At 35.0% G+C, this 15571-nt stretch overlaps 1 pseudogene; it reads left to right on the top strand.

Moving 5' to 3' along the window:
* The first annotated feature begins 1082 nt into the window (after nucleotides 1-1082).
* Nucleotides 1083-1723, top strand: LOC101335487 (GTP-binding nuclear protein Ran-like; annotated as a pseudogene).
* Nucleotides 1724-15571: the final 13848 nt, after the last annotated feature.

The following is a 15571-nucleotide window of genomic DNA, read 5'->3' as shown; positions in this document are numbered from 1 at the left end:
CTGTATTAGAGGAAATTGAACAATAAAAATGCATCCTTGTGATTAATCTATAATTTGCAAGAAGGGTTTGGACACTTCATAAGTACAGTGCCATTCAAAGAGAATTATATTTGAGAAATTAAATTCAAAGTTTAACAAAGATTGGTATCTGCCACTCATTACAGGGTTAAATATTTTTTCTTTGCAAAAAAAGAGCTCCTTGGAATCCTTCATTCGATTTAAATTATTTAATCAAATAAGACAATGTACAGTGTTAGTCAAATGAGAAAATTCTAGGAAGGTTTTCCCAGTGAGGATGTACCCATGGTCATATTGATAGAGTTAATGAGATTTGGATACTTGGGTATAAAAACCTCTTATTAAGGGGGAAAAATGTGTTACATCTCTGAAAGATTTTGGTATACATTTGACAAAACCAGTGGCTATAATAGATGAAAAGCTTAATTCTCCATTTTGCATTATTGTTTGTTCTGAGTAGTTTGTAGTTTGTAAAATATGTGCATATGTGCATGCACGCACACATGTGCATGCACGTGTGCTCACACCACACACACACACACACACACACACACACCCCTACCCAGGGAACACTTTCCTATTTAGAGTGATATTACTGAGATCCAATTTGTAATAACAAGCATTATGTAAGTCACGTAGAAAATTAAGTAAATTACTCAAGGTCATAGATATCTAGGTTTAGAACCTAGGTTTCTTTTCTTTGTTTATATACTATTTGTTGTTTGTGTTAGATAAATGCTGTTTACTTGGAGTTCACATTTTCATTTAGATATTTTTCTCCTTTTTGGATATTAAAATATCCACTACATTCGAATATATAAAATTAATATAACAATGAAAATATAACCTGACAAATAAATATTTGTCTCTTTTTAATGTATGATACCAGTGCCTGTCTATGACTGAAAAGATGAAATAATGTAACATATAGCCACAGATATGAAAGGTAATAAAATCATGTAAAATAATATGATGTGCAACTTTGGACAAATGCATTCTAAAAACTAAGCAAATGGAGCCCTCAGTCAGACGAGCGCAGAGACGCTTCTGGAAGTAGCATCACCATGGCTGCCCAAGTAGAACCCCAATTTCAGTTCAAATTGGTATTGATTGGGGATGGTGGTACTGGTAAAACTACATTTGTGAGATGTCATCTGACTGGTGAATTTTAGAAGTATGTAGCTACCTTGGGTGTTGAGGTCCATCCCCTTGTGTTCCATACCAACAGATGACCTGTTAAGTTCAATGTATGGGATACAGCTGGTCAGGAGAAATTTGGTGGATTGAGAGATGGCTATTATATCCAAGCTCAGTGTGCCATTATAATGTTTGATGTAACATCGAGAGTTACTTACAAGAATGTGCATAACTGGCATAGAGACCTGGCATAGAGATCACATCCCCATCGTGTTGTGTGGCAACAAAGTGGACATTAAGGACAGAAAGGTTAAGGCAAAGTCAATTGTCTTCCACCGAAAGAAGAATCATCAGTACTATGACATTTCTGCCAAAAGTAACTACAACTTTGAAAAGCTTCCTCTGGCTTGCTAGAAAACTGATCGGAGACCCTAACTTAGAGTTTGTCGCCATGCCTGCTTTTGCCCCGCCAGAGGTGGTCATGGACCCAGCGTTGGCAGTGCAGTACAAGCACGATCTAGAGGTTGCTCAGACAACTGCCCTCCTGGATGAAGATGATGACCCGTGAGAAAGTGAAGCTGGAGCCCAGCGTCAGAAGTCTAGTTTTATAGGCAACTGACCTGTGATGTCAGTGGTACAACATGTTTGCCTCTTTATTATATAGCTAAGCAGAGCATGTGATTAATCTTTGGGATGCTGAAAGAGATGAATGGGCTTCGGAGTGAATGTGGCAGTTAAAAAAAAAAAAAACCTTCATTTTTTTTGTACCTGCATATTTATGTATTTTGGGACACAGTTATTTCCTCCTTGAGTTTCACGTATAAGACTGCTATAGTCACATCACAATATTCAGTGGTGGAATCTTGTTTGTTACTGTCATTCCTATTTCTTTCCATTTAGAATCAGAATAAAGTTGTATTTCAAATATCTAAAAAAAAAAAATAAGCAAATGGATGTTTTTATAGTGAAGCATAAATTAACAAAATTGACAAGGGACAGTTTCGATTTTATTTAAAATGTTCCATAACATAGAAAATATAAAAAATCTTATCCAATCATCTTACCAGGTTATAACAGCACAAAAACATTATAAATTTTATTTTGAAGAAATGACAAAATATAAATAAAATCTTAGAATATCAAGCCATTCAGTAGTACTTAAATCAAAATGAATCAGGACAAACAGGGTTTATTCCACGAAAGTAGGGTAATTTATCATTAGAAAAATCTATCAGCATTATTTATTATTTTTTCTGTGTCTTAGAAAAATTTTGACTTGTTCAATAAACACTTGGAGAGTTATAAAAGTAAATGAGATATAATCCCAGTTTAGGTTAAAAGTGAAAGATATAAATATGCATTGATATAGAGAAAATTAGGTTTTATTTATAAAAGATTAAAGCATTTGGAAATGTAAGTGAAAATCAGAAGTATCAATGTAAACTCAGGACCAAAAAGAAGAAAATGTTATATGTGTTGTCAAAATGTGAATGATGGATGTTTTATATTTGTTCTCTCAAACTATTTTCTATGAGTCCCGAGATTTTTTAAAATTTAAATATGAGCTCACAGATTTTTATCTCCAACATTATTTCTAAATTTAAAAAAAAATTACAAACTGTTTCAAAGAAGCTGCTTCCATGCTGTTGCAAGAAATTTCCTTCTGCGATAACATCCTTCCATTAACCATTTTTATTCCTACATCATTAATAACGAGGGGAGAGTTGAGTGTAAGTTAAAAAACGGTTGTGTGGGGGCTTCCCTGGTGGCGCCGTGGTTGAGAGTCCGCCTGCCGATGCAGGCGACACGGGTTCGTGCCCCGGTCTGGGAAGATCCCACATGCCGCGGAGCGGCTGGGCCCGTGAGCCATGGCCGCTGAGCCTGCGTGGAGCCTGTGCTCCGCAATGAGAGAGGCCACAACAGTGAGAGGCCCGCGTACCGCAAAAAAAAAAAAAAAAAAAAGGCTGTGTGGATTCATGTCTGATTTACTGAAGGAAGTGAGCCAAATAATGGCTAATTGTAACCCTCAACAAAAGGTAGTAAGCTTGGTTATTTCGTAGGCAAGAGTCCCTTCATCTCTATTTTTGGAAAATTGAAAATAGGTCTCTGCCCTGAGTTTACTCCGGAGAGCTATAATCCCACCACTAAAGCGTTCTAGGCTCAAGGTAGGTTTTACTTGCCTAGAGCGTCACTTCCCTCTGCATTGATTCTGTACCTCCCACAAGCCAAAGTTTCATCCCTATTATTTTTGTGCAATTTTAATATCTCCCAAGGCAACTTCCAGAAAACCTGTGCTGTTTGCCTGATCTGCCCCAGTTATTTCCCAAGATGCCAATTACTGTTTTTGTTAGTACTCTGTTTACATAGCTTCATATGATTTAGCCAGTGCCATTTTCTCCATAAGCCCTGTGATTGTTAGTGGTGATTTTACAGAATGCAAGATCTTTCAGGAACGTGTGCATTATATTCAAACAGATATGCCTGCACTGAAGATAGCACCAGAACACTTTGTTCCAGAAAGCAAAAAGGCTTTCAAAAATAGAAGTATCTAAATGTTAAAGGAGTTAATGTTAATAGGAAGCCTATTGACTAGGCAGTGGTAATGGACAACAAGAGAGAATAAAAATTCAAATTATTGGTTTTATATATTATTATTATATAGTAATAACCATTATTGGTTTATATATATATATATATATATGATTATTCCATAATATTAAGCATTTGTCTGTATAAAAACTGTGGTTTACTAATTTTTTCCCACTCAAAAATAGAGAAGGATAAATAAAGGGAACTGTGAATAAGCCAAACTATTCTGGTAAAAGTAGGACATACACTAGAAACAGAAATGCTTATCAGTTCCAGTTTTTACGGAATGGTCAGGTAGAAAGCATTCCCCAAATCTGATGAAGGATAGTAGCTTGATCTACTGCTTAGAGAAAACCAGACTGCATACCCAATCTCTGAATTCCTAGGATATATAAACTCTGGACCACCCTGTAAAATATAGTATGTGATGCCACTTGATGTTTCTAAATATTTAAGGAACATGGGAGATAAAGAAAATTAAACTTGGTAGACATGGTTACACACTGAAAAAGCTTCAGATTACAAGGAAATGCACAAGTTTAGAGGGTTATGTGACTTAGAAAATTAATATGATGTTTAAAAGTGGCCTAGAACAATGTTTAAATAAAGATTATTGAGACACCTTAGTAGGTACAATCAGGCCTCATAGTTGAATTAGAAGTCAATTGTTGGCAAATCACAACCCATAACCTAGGCAGAGATATTATGCTATTTTATTTCTAGTTCTGAGATTTTGATTCTATCCTTGAAAAGTATGGGAAAAAGTATGAAGAAAATGAGAAAATGAATAAATTACATAATGCAATTCCTTTAAATAGTATAGGAGAAGAAATAAACTTTTATAGTTAATGATTTCTGTATTGTTATAGTATTTGAAGCACTTAGAAGTAGTCAACAAAATGATTTGTTTAAATAGTAAAATTAGTATAAGGAAATATGAAATTACTTTTCAAGATAACTATTATTATAAAAGTAAAAAAAAGATATATCGTGTGTTTTTTAAGATCTTTAGAATAAATGTAATTACAATTAATAATTTAAACATTAAACAAACTAAAAACATTAGTAACTATCTTTCTGCAATAAAATCCTCTTGGATAGGAAAATCATTTAACAGTACTTACACAATTTTCAGTTGCATTTATCTGTTTATACTACTGCTTTTTCTTTCTTCCTAGTGTTACCTTTTTCCTGTTTACTATTGGGTATTTCTGACCTACAGTAGACACGTCGATAAATATTTTTCAAGTAAAAGAAAGAAAGGAATTATAGGAGAGAAACCAAGAAATTATTGAACTTTATTCCATACTTTCTTAGCATTGGATAAAATGTCTATAGACTTAAATTAAAAAAAAAAATCTCAGTAAAACAAATTGAAAAGTAAACAAAGATATTGATGAGCCAGAATTTAAAATGTAGAGATAGATATATGCATGTATGGACATATGATTCATGAAAAGCTTGCCATTTCAAGTAATTAAACAGCCTTGAAATAGTTGTTTATCCATATTGAAAGATGAAGCTTGGTCCTGACCTCAAACCACCATAAATGTGTTTCAAATGGATTAAAAAGCTGCAATCGAAAAATGAAAAAAAAACCTTCAAAAATACAATTGAGCATATGGAAGAGTATATTTACAGTGGCTTGTTTTTACAACTAATTTTTAATCAATGAAAAGATCCAGATGTGAAGACAAAAACTGACAGATTTTACTATATGGATTTGTTTGTGAATGTCTGTTTATATTTGAAGACACCATAGAGGATGTACAAATATAAGATTGAGAGAAAATATCCCTTATAATAAGAGATTTGTGTTCCTAGAGTTTCTACAAACTAATAAAAAAGTATGAGAATAGGGTATAAACAAATAACGACAGAAGATAAAGACAAATGACCAGAAATATTGTTTATGTCACTAACAAACATATTAAAATTAATATATTGTTATATTTTTTATGTATCAGTTTACAAAAGGTAAATTATTAAGAACATTTAGTAATAAATGAGAGTGTAAATAAAACATTATTCTCATGTACTGCAAGTAGATGTAAAAATTCATGGTCATTTTAGAAAATATACTTCTATTTATAAAAATTAAACATACATCACTGTTCTTCCTGAGTACCACTAAACAGAGTGACTTATACCATAGGCCACATTTAAACCTAACAAAGATATTTTGGAATAGAAGTTAATTTTTTCCCTGATACTCTATCTGATGATTATCTTTACGACACTTAAAATTCACCAAGTACTATGTAGTCTCACAGACTCATGTCTTTATCTTTGAGAAGAAAAGTTAAGATTTTGAAAAATATAATTATGCTAATATACATTTGAAGCAAGGATGAACAAGCAATAACTGATGAAAAAGTATAAAATACTATATATTTTTTATTCAGAAAGAAAAATAAGTGCAATTTAGTGACCCACTGGCTTGGAAAGACTGAGTTATTAGTGATGCAAAGGATTAGAAGCAAGCTAAGTGCTTAGGCAACAGATTTAGAAACAAACATTCAAGGAGGCAGTGGAAGTAAAATCCCATGAATAAAGAAACCGTAAAGCAAACAACAAATATTGCTTTTAGAGAAATGAAAGGCTCTTACTTGGTGTCAGTAGTGCTATGCAAATTGTAAACTAGCAGTAAATTTTCTTGATTAATTCAAATAGCAGAATAAAGCATGCCCTCTAATGGAGGAATAAAGCCCTCAGTGCTCAAGCATGAAGCACTCAGGGGCAGTGTTTTTCACTGGACAGGCTCACCCCAGAGTATGAGATGGAAATGATATCAATGCCAAATGAAAAGAAAAATCCTGTTTCAGAGTTAATGATCTTTCAACCTATGCACATTTGAGTCTCCTGAATTGCTAATTTTTTGTGCTGGATCATTAGATAACACTTACATCAGTTCCCTTGACAATTTATTTCTACTATTTTTCTAATTTCATCAGAGGTCCTAAGACAACTCTAGCTGAAATTCTGATTGACCAAACGTTTCCTCTACCAAATCATATATAGCAAATGGTCTGATCCCTTTTTCATTATTTATTTAGATGTTTTTATTGGGCATGTGTTTCAGGGTAGTCTATTCTTTCACATTAATTAAAAGCTGAAAGTAAATGGGTGGCCTGCTACTCCTACTCTCTGTGTGAGAATGGCTATGAAAAACTTGAGACTTATATTTTAGCACAGAGAAGTGAAAGCAACAGTATTCTTAAAAGCCATACTTAGAGGTTTTTTTTTTCTATGAATGTATAGGTAACTCATTCCAACTTAATTACTTAAAACAAAGACAACTTGTTGCTACCGTGAATATCTCTTTATAAGCATGAATTGTATCTCAAAAATAAATCATATACAAAGCTCAATGATAAAAACCATCATTGAGACAGAAAAGAAGTTTTCAAATTTATTTTATAAATTTCTCAAAATCAGAGCCCTTCTGCATCCCAAATAGTAACTCATGAGCTTAAATGTACAGAAACTCACAAAAAAATTCAGACATAGGAACACAGAGTTTAAACCATATATGTTTTCTTCTTTTTTGTGTGTGTGTGTGTGGTTTTTTTTTTTGCGGTACGAGGGCCTCTCACTGTTGTGGCCTCTCCCGTTGTGGAGCACAGGCTCCGGATGCGCAGGCTCAGTGGCCATGGCTCACAGGCCTAGCCGCTCTGCTGCATGTGGGATCTTCCTGGACCGGGGCACGAACCCGCGTCCCCTGCATCGGTAGGCGGACTCTCAACCACTGCGCCACCAGGGAAGCCCAACCATATATGTTTTAACATGTACATTTTAAAGAAAAAAAATCTTAGGGAGATTTCATTGTAGTTCACATTATATCATGTGCTTTCATGTCTTATGTTCATCGTCTACCAACTTCTTGATCTTCACCCATTTAATATGATTAATAGGCAAAACATTTTATGGTCATCTATATTTTATTGGAGGTAAACTGTTAATCATCCATTCTATAAAAGTTTAGCAAACAGTTACTGTATGCAAGTCTTTATGTTAGGTATCAAAATTATTAAACTTGCATTATTATTTCCTTTGAACTTTGTGTCTTTTTTTTTTTTTTTTTCGGTACGTGGGCCTCTCACTGTTGTGGCCTCTCCCGTTGCGGAGCACAGGCTCCGGACGCGCAGGCTCAGCGGCCATGGCTCACGGGCCCAGCCGCTCCGCGGCATGTGGGATCTTCCTGGACCGGGGCACGAACCCGTGTTCCCTGCATCGGCAGGCGGACTCTCAACCACTGCGCCACCAGGGAAGCCCTGTGTCATTTTTATAACTAAAAATCTTTCTATATGCTATATGGATAGAGATTCCAGGAAGATGATGGATGTGACAGGGAAGAGGGCTTGGCAGATATTCAACTAAGTCAATATTTTCAGAGAGAAAGGTATGGGTAAAAACGCCTTGATCGTAAGTGCTGACTGGTTCAGAGTCATATAAAGATCAAGGACTAGCACATTTAGAAATGTGGCATAAGCCAGAGTTTAGTATGATTCCTGTCCCTTGATGGCTTGTAAATTCAAAAAGATCATTCTGGCTGAATAGATTACAGTAGAGCGGTATCAACAGCCTGAGGAATCTGGCCAAACAACACTGAACATAAGCTACAGAGTGCTTTTGGCATTTGTTATTATTTAGCCAATATTGTCATTATAGGGGAAATTTATAGGAAGCATTGATAGAATCTAGGCAACATGTCCCTGAGGTAGCAATACGTAGTTTTGGGGTACAGAAGGCTAAATGTGAATTCTTTAAAGAGGAAAATGGTCCAGAGTAACATGATAGATGCAAGTGATTTCTTGGGTAACAGGATAAAATAGGATCTGTAAAATATGCCCAAAACAAGTTAGGTTGCTTGAATTCATTCTATGATTTACAAACTACTGCTTTTGCTAAATTTCAAAACTCTGAGTCAGAAAAGGGCAATGGTATTTAATTTATATGCCACATATGCTAATATTTTAGAATGTCATGTTTTGTAATTTCATACAGTCTTCCTGCTTTACAAAATCTTAAACAGTATACTGCTTACTGCTTCCCTTCTGTAACTCCTAATAAAGTTAATTTCATTAGCCCAATTTATTATCTTCAAAATGAATGTAGCACTTTTAGATCAACAATTACTCTAAAGGGGATCTGAATCCCATTACCCCTTTTTTTTCATTTCTTCTCTTGCTCTAGGACAGAAGGAACTTACAAATCTGATCTTATTGACTCACAACTCTGTTTACTTGAAAGGATACAATCCTTAATACAGCTACTAGGATTTGAAAGAAAAAAAATAAGTAACACCACTTCTCTATTCAAGTTCTGAAACAGTTGAGAAATAAGACAAAAAAGTAAGTGGAATGGAAGATTAAATAAGGCCTTGAATCCTGATGAAGCTCACATTGAGGGAATTGGCATACATACTTTTATTGATTCTAAGACCCACATCATTTCACATTTTACCTTATCCAAAATTGATGTACATGCATATACATTGCTATTTTACAATTACTGTAGCTAGTTGACATTTACTGTATATTTGTTAGCTTATGCTTATTTTTTTCTTCCAAATTCATTTATTAGACTTAGTCATTCATGAAGACCTAGGGGGAAATAAGTGAAGAACAGAAAAAGAAGCTACTTATGTACTTATCCCCACAATACTCACCTTCATTCTCTGTATGTGCTGTCTTTCATTCAGTAACTAAAATGCATGATGCATTCCATACATTATTAGAGCAACTGTCAATCATTCAACAACACACTCTGACATTGGCTTTTTCCCAAACACTCCACACTTGACATTATCAGTTTTGGCTAAAGACAGTGACTTCTGTGACACATTATTTAATTGATGCTCTTTAGTCAGCTTGTTAACATTTCAGGTTCCATTGGAACTACTGACCGTTTGCTTCTTCTCGAAATAGTCTCTGATTTTAATTTGTGTGGCAAATAACTTAATAGAGATTTCTAATCCCAGCTAGGATGGAGTAATTTTGTTAGACCAAAAGTCCTACCCAGAACATATAGGAAAGCCAAATAAAATAATAAGAAGGAGGAGAAGGAGAAGAAGAAAAGGAAGGGGAATTTAACCGAATAATATGTATATTGGAAAGCTGCCGTGGCAATCAAGATTTGATGAAACAAGATCCTAGATAGAAAGAAACCAAAGAAGAATGAGCCAATATTCACTTGCTCCAGTTTTCTTCTTAGGGGTTAACTATTCTTTATATGGAGGGAGAATTTGAAAATCTGGGCAGCAATGCCCAGAGGCAGAGAAGTTGGAAGGGATTTCATCAATCTTCACTGGGATGGGAGGACACAGTTTTAGTATTTGGGGCCACTGAGGTAACCAGAATATGATGCGGTCAACATCCCAGAGTAAAGAGAGGTACAGAGATATGAGCAGCATAGGCCTATGTATGAAAAATAATAAATGCTTTCAATGATGCTTTTATCATCAAGAGTAAGTTAACCCTATAATCTGATAGGCAACAAGATTAAAAGAAGATTATATCATACTGACTGGCGGGAGTGTAATAATCTTTGTATGATTGTCTGGATTCTCTGGTACCATCCTAATTATATAAGAATAACAGATATTAATATTGCTTTTATAATTTGGTTTCTTCTCCTTGGCAACTAATGAACTCAAATTTTTATTCCCTTAGCACTGTGAAAATGTCAAAAAACCCCAGTCTTCCTTTCAGATTCTTTTATCTCTACTTTTAACATCTTGCCCTTGGGGGATTTGCAGAATTATTGTTTTAAGGGCAAGAGATTGACCTTGGAAAAACGCAGTAGAAATTAAATATAAATTATTTTATTATTTTATGAAGTTTATTGTACTTATGTCAAAATCTATTGTTCCATAGCTAAAGGATTCTGTTCTGCCATTATTTGTTGAGTTCATCTTTAAAGGCCTTGTACAAGATATTTCTGGATATAAAGTATGTTAGACATTATTCCTATCATAGAACAACTAGACAAGTAAACAGGTATTTTTATTACTAGCTTGAAAATTCAAATACTGCAAGAAAGGTCCTAAATAATTTTGTGAGTTCAGAGGAAGAAGTGCTTTCCATTTGTTGGTGAAAGTGATGATGGTGGTGGGACTAATAATATGATTTTTTAATCTGAAAAGGTCAATTTACAGAGGCTTTTATTTGTTTTATTTGCTGGGGACTGAAATGAATTTTTCCATTTGGAAATAAAAGGTAATAACAAGTATTTTAGGCTGCAAGGAAAGAAATGAGAATGGATCAAATAGTGTGGAAGCATAATGTACAGGAAATCAACACTTTATATATTTGGCCTTAGTATACGGATCAAGGCAAAAAATAAATAAAAAACAGGTTGTGTCAGGTCTTTGGTGACCTTGATGGTCTGGTTAAAGTTGTGGAAAATTTACTGAGTTGTGAGTTACTAACGTGTGTCTTTAACTTCACTGTGCCTTTGAATATTTTTTTTTTTTTAGGAAAATTTTGATAACACTTTCTTGCGGGAAGATTTAAGAAAGAAAAATCTGCTCTGTTAGTATTGGTACTGAGATAAGAAAATCCCCCCCTAAAGCATTTGCATTGGGGATAGAAAGGAAAAATATAATAAAAGGCATATTATAGAGTCAGCATTGCTTTGAAACTGATTGATGGGATCAAAATGAGATACGCAATGATAACTTGAAGACTTAGAGCCTAGATGACTTGAAGGATTATGAAACCATTAAAGGCAATAAGGAATACAAGATTAGGGAAGATTTGGAATTAAATAATAAATTCAATCTGGCTCATGCAGAATATGACTATAGCTCCTAAAATGTAAAACACATGAATAACACATTATACTTGCTGCTTGTGAACAAAGAGAAGATAGGCACTGAGTGATGACTGAGTGTGGTGTTACTGAGAATATACAATTTAATATTGCTGGGTGGGGGTTCCCAATACCATATTGCAGTAGATATAAAAAAAAAAGTGACCAAAAGTCCCATCCACTCCTGTATGCATATATTTTGCAATATGAGCTTGCTCCTACTTTCTTCAGAACATGGACTCTTTCTCTCTACCCCTCAGATTCAGAATTCGCCATGTGATTTGCATAGGCCAATAGACCATTAGCAGATATGATAAAACTGGAGACTCTAAACAAGGTTTTGAAGTATGACTTGCCATCTCTCTCTGCTGGAATTCCTGAGCCACCACATGAATAATCCAGGAACTTCCTTCTAAGCACCACATGGAGAATTAGACCCAGTCATTCCCTGGTGTTCCCTCTGAGGCCCCATACACATCAGTGAGGCCATGCTATGTTGTCAGCTTGTAAGCAGCTGGCCCAGAGAAGATCTGCTCAGAGAACCATAAGCATTGTGAGAAATAATAAACATTGCTGTTTTAAACAAATATGTTTTGAGGTAACTTTTTTTTTCTCCCTCAACAAAACCTAAAATATGTGTCACTGATTTTGATACCAGGCATCAAGTGGAAACTATTAGGCAAGGAATCTATTAAAAAAGACTAGAAAAATGGCAAACAAAATGTTAGCCAAAACTAAAAAAGTAGTGAGGAAATAGATAAAAAAGGCTGAAAAAAAGGACATGTTTAAGTTATAGTAAAATATATGGCAAAAATATTGCTTACAATATCATAGAAGATGAAATATATACCTAGAAACCTTTCATATTAAAAGTGTTACTTCACTTTTCCAGTATAGGTATGATAAGTTACTGCATAAGAGTATTGAGCTAAGGAAAGAACTGTTCAGTTTGAAAGCAGAATTTATATGAACTATATATGGCTCAGGATTTGCCATATATATATATTTTTTAATAGATCTTTATTGGAGTATAATTGCTTCACAATACTGTGTTCGTTTCTGCTGTACAACAAAGTGAATCAGCCATATGCATACATATATCCCCAAATCCCCTCCCTCTTGAGCTTCCCTCCCACCCTCCCTATCCCACGTCTCTAGGTCATTGCAAAGCACCGAACTGATCTCCCTGTGCTATGCTGCTGCTTCACACTAGCTATTTTACATCCAGTAATGTATATATGTCGATGCTACTCTCACTTCACTCCATCTTCCCTCTCCCACCATGTGTCCTCAAGTCCATTCTCTATGTCTACGTCTTTATTCCTGCCCTGCCACTAGGTTCATCTCAGTACCAATTTGTTTTTTTTTTTTTAGATTCCATATATATGCGTTAACCTACAGTAATTTTTTTTCTCTGACTTACTTCACTCTGTATGACAGATTCTATGTCCATCCACCTCACTACAAATAACTCAATTTCATTTCTTTCTATGGCTGAGTAATATTCCATTGTATATAGGTGCCACATCTTCTTTATCCATTCATCTGTTAACATTTAGGTTGGTTCCATGTCCTGGCTATTGTAAGTAGTGTTGCAATGAAAACTGTGGTACATGCCTCTTTTTGAATTATGGTTTTCTCAGGGTATATCGCCAGTAGTGGGATTGCTGGGTCATATGGTAGTTCTATTTTTAGCTTTTTAAGGAACCTCCATACTGTTCTCCATAGTGGCTGTATCAATTTACATTCCCGCCAACAGTGCAAGAGGGTTCCCTTTTCTCCACACCCTCTCCAGCATTTATTGTTTCTAGATTTTTTGATCTAGAAAAAAAATACCTCATTGTAGTTTTGATTTGCGTTTCTCTAATAATTAGTGATGTAGAGCATCTTTTCATGTGCCTCTTGGCCATCTTTATGTCTTCTTTGGTGAAATGTCTATTTAGGTCTTCTGCCTTTTTTTTTTTTTTTTTTTTTTTTTTGGGGTACACGGGCCTCTCACTGCTGTGGCCTCTCCCGTTGTGGAGCACAGGCTCCGGACGTGCAGACTCAGCGGCCATGGCTCACGCGCCCAGCCGCTCTGCGGCATGTGGTATCCTCCCAGACCGGGGCACGAACCCGCATCCCCTGCATCGACAGGCAGACTCTCAAACACTGTGCCACCAGGGAAGCCCCTTCTGCCTATTTTTTAATTGAATTGTTTCTTTTTTTTAATATTGAGCTCCATGAACTGTTTGTATGTTTTGGAGATTAATGCTTTGTCCGTTGTTTCATTTCCAAATATTTTATCCCATTCTGAGGGTTGTCTTTTCTTCTTGTTTATGGTTTCCTTTGCTGTGCAAAAACTTTGAAGTTTAATTAGGTCCCATTTGTTTATTTTTGTTTTTATTTCCATTACTCTAGGGGGTGGGTCAAAGAAGATCTTGCTGTGGTATGTGAAAGAGTGTTTTTCCTATGTTTTCCTCTAAGAGTTTTATAGTGTCTGGTCTTACATTTATGTCTTTAATCCATTTGGAGTTTATTTTTGTTTATGATGTAATAAAAGGAATACAAGCTGGAAAAGAAGAAGTAAAACTGTCACTGTTTGCAGATGACATGATACTATACATAGAAAATCCTAAAGATGCCACCAGAAATCTACTAGAACTAATCAATGAATTTGGTAAAGTTGCAGGATACAAAATTAATGTACAGAAATCTCTGGCATTCCTATACACTAACAACGAACAATCAGAAAGAGAAATTAAGGAAACAATCCCTTTTACCATTGCAACAAAAAAATAAAATACCTAGGAATAAACCTACCTAAGGAGACAAAAGACTTGCATGCAGAAAACTATAAGGCACTGATGAAAGAAATCAAAGATGACATAAACAGATGGAGAGATATACCATGTTGTTGGATTGGAAGAATCAATATTGTGAAAATGACTATACTACCCAAAGCAATCTACAGATTCAGTACAATCCCTATCAAACTACCAATGGCATTCTCCACAGAATTAGAATAAAAAAGTTTTCAGTTTGTATGGAAACACAGAAGACCCCGAATAGCCAAAGCAATCTTGAGAAAGAAAATGGAGCTGGAGGAATCAGGCTCCCTGACTTCAAACTATACTACAAAGCTACAGTAATCAAGACAGTATGGTACTGACACAAAAACAGAAATATAGATCAATGGTACAGGATAGAAAGCCCAGAGATAAACCCACGCATATATGGTCACCTAATTTACGACAAAGGAGGCAAGAACATACAATGGAAAAAAGCATCTTCAATAAGTGGTGCTGGAAAACTGGACAGCTATATGTAAAAGAATGAAATTGTATGTTTGTTTTTATCTTTAGACTCTCTAGTAAGCAAAGTTTTCAAAGAAAAAAATGTAGCTCATTAAACAACTAATGATGAATGTAACACACTTTGTTGAGACCTCTGAAAGATTTAAGATGTGCAGAGCAGACAAGCTTAGCTAGACCAAAAAGCTTTTAAGAAACCTGAAGGGATTGGCCTGTAGTTATCAGCCAGATGGTTCAAGTTAGAGAGAACTCAATTTCATAAAAATGTGTGGGTGTGTCTTTTGAAACAGGAGTGGACCCAAATACTATTCATAGAAAACACTAATTCTTTAGGAGAGTTGTACTGATGCATATAACTTGGATTAAATGGTATTGAGATTATTTAAATTGCAAAATGGGATCTGGGCCACAGATTTCTATGAAAAGGGAGTTGGATTAAGTGTTATCCAACTTTAGTCATTGACTATTCTTATAAAAAAGGAATGTCATCTTGAGAGGGCAGAGTCAAAATTTCATCTGAGAGTAAAGCCAAAAACCAAAGAGAACAAGAAACTAGGAAACAAATCCCAGAAAAGAGAACACATGCTCAGCTGGATTTCATAAATGCTTTTTGTACCTCCTTATTCTGATCAAAAGTATCTATTGCAATTATCTATTGCCTGTCTCAATTTTGCATGCTGGGTGTTTGGAAAATGAATGATTTTTTTTTTTTAAGTTCA

Source organism: Tursiops truncatus, chromosome 3 (assembly GCF_011762595.2).
Source record: "Tursiops truncatus isolate mTurTru1 chromosome 3, mTurTru1.mat.Y, whole genome shotgun sequence".
Taxonomy (NCBI): domain Eukaryota; kingdom Metazoa; phylum Chordata; class Mammalia; order Artiodactyla; family Delphinidae; genus Tursiops; species Tursiops truncatus.
The sequence above is the reverse complement of the archived record's forward strand: the minus strand, read 5'-3'. Positions and strand labels throughout refer to the sequence as shown.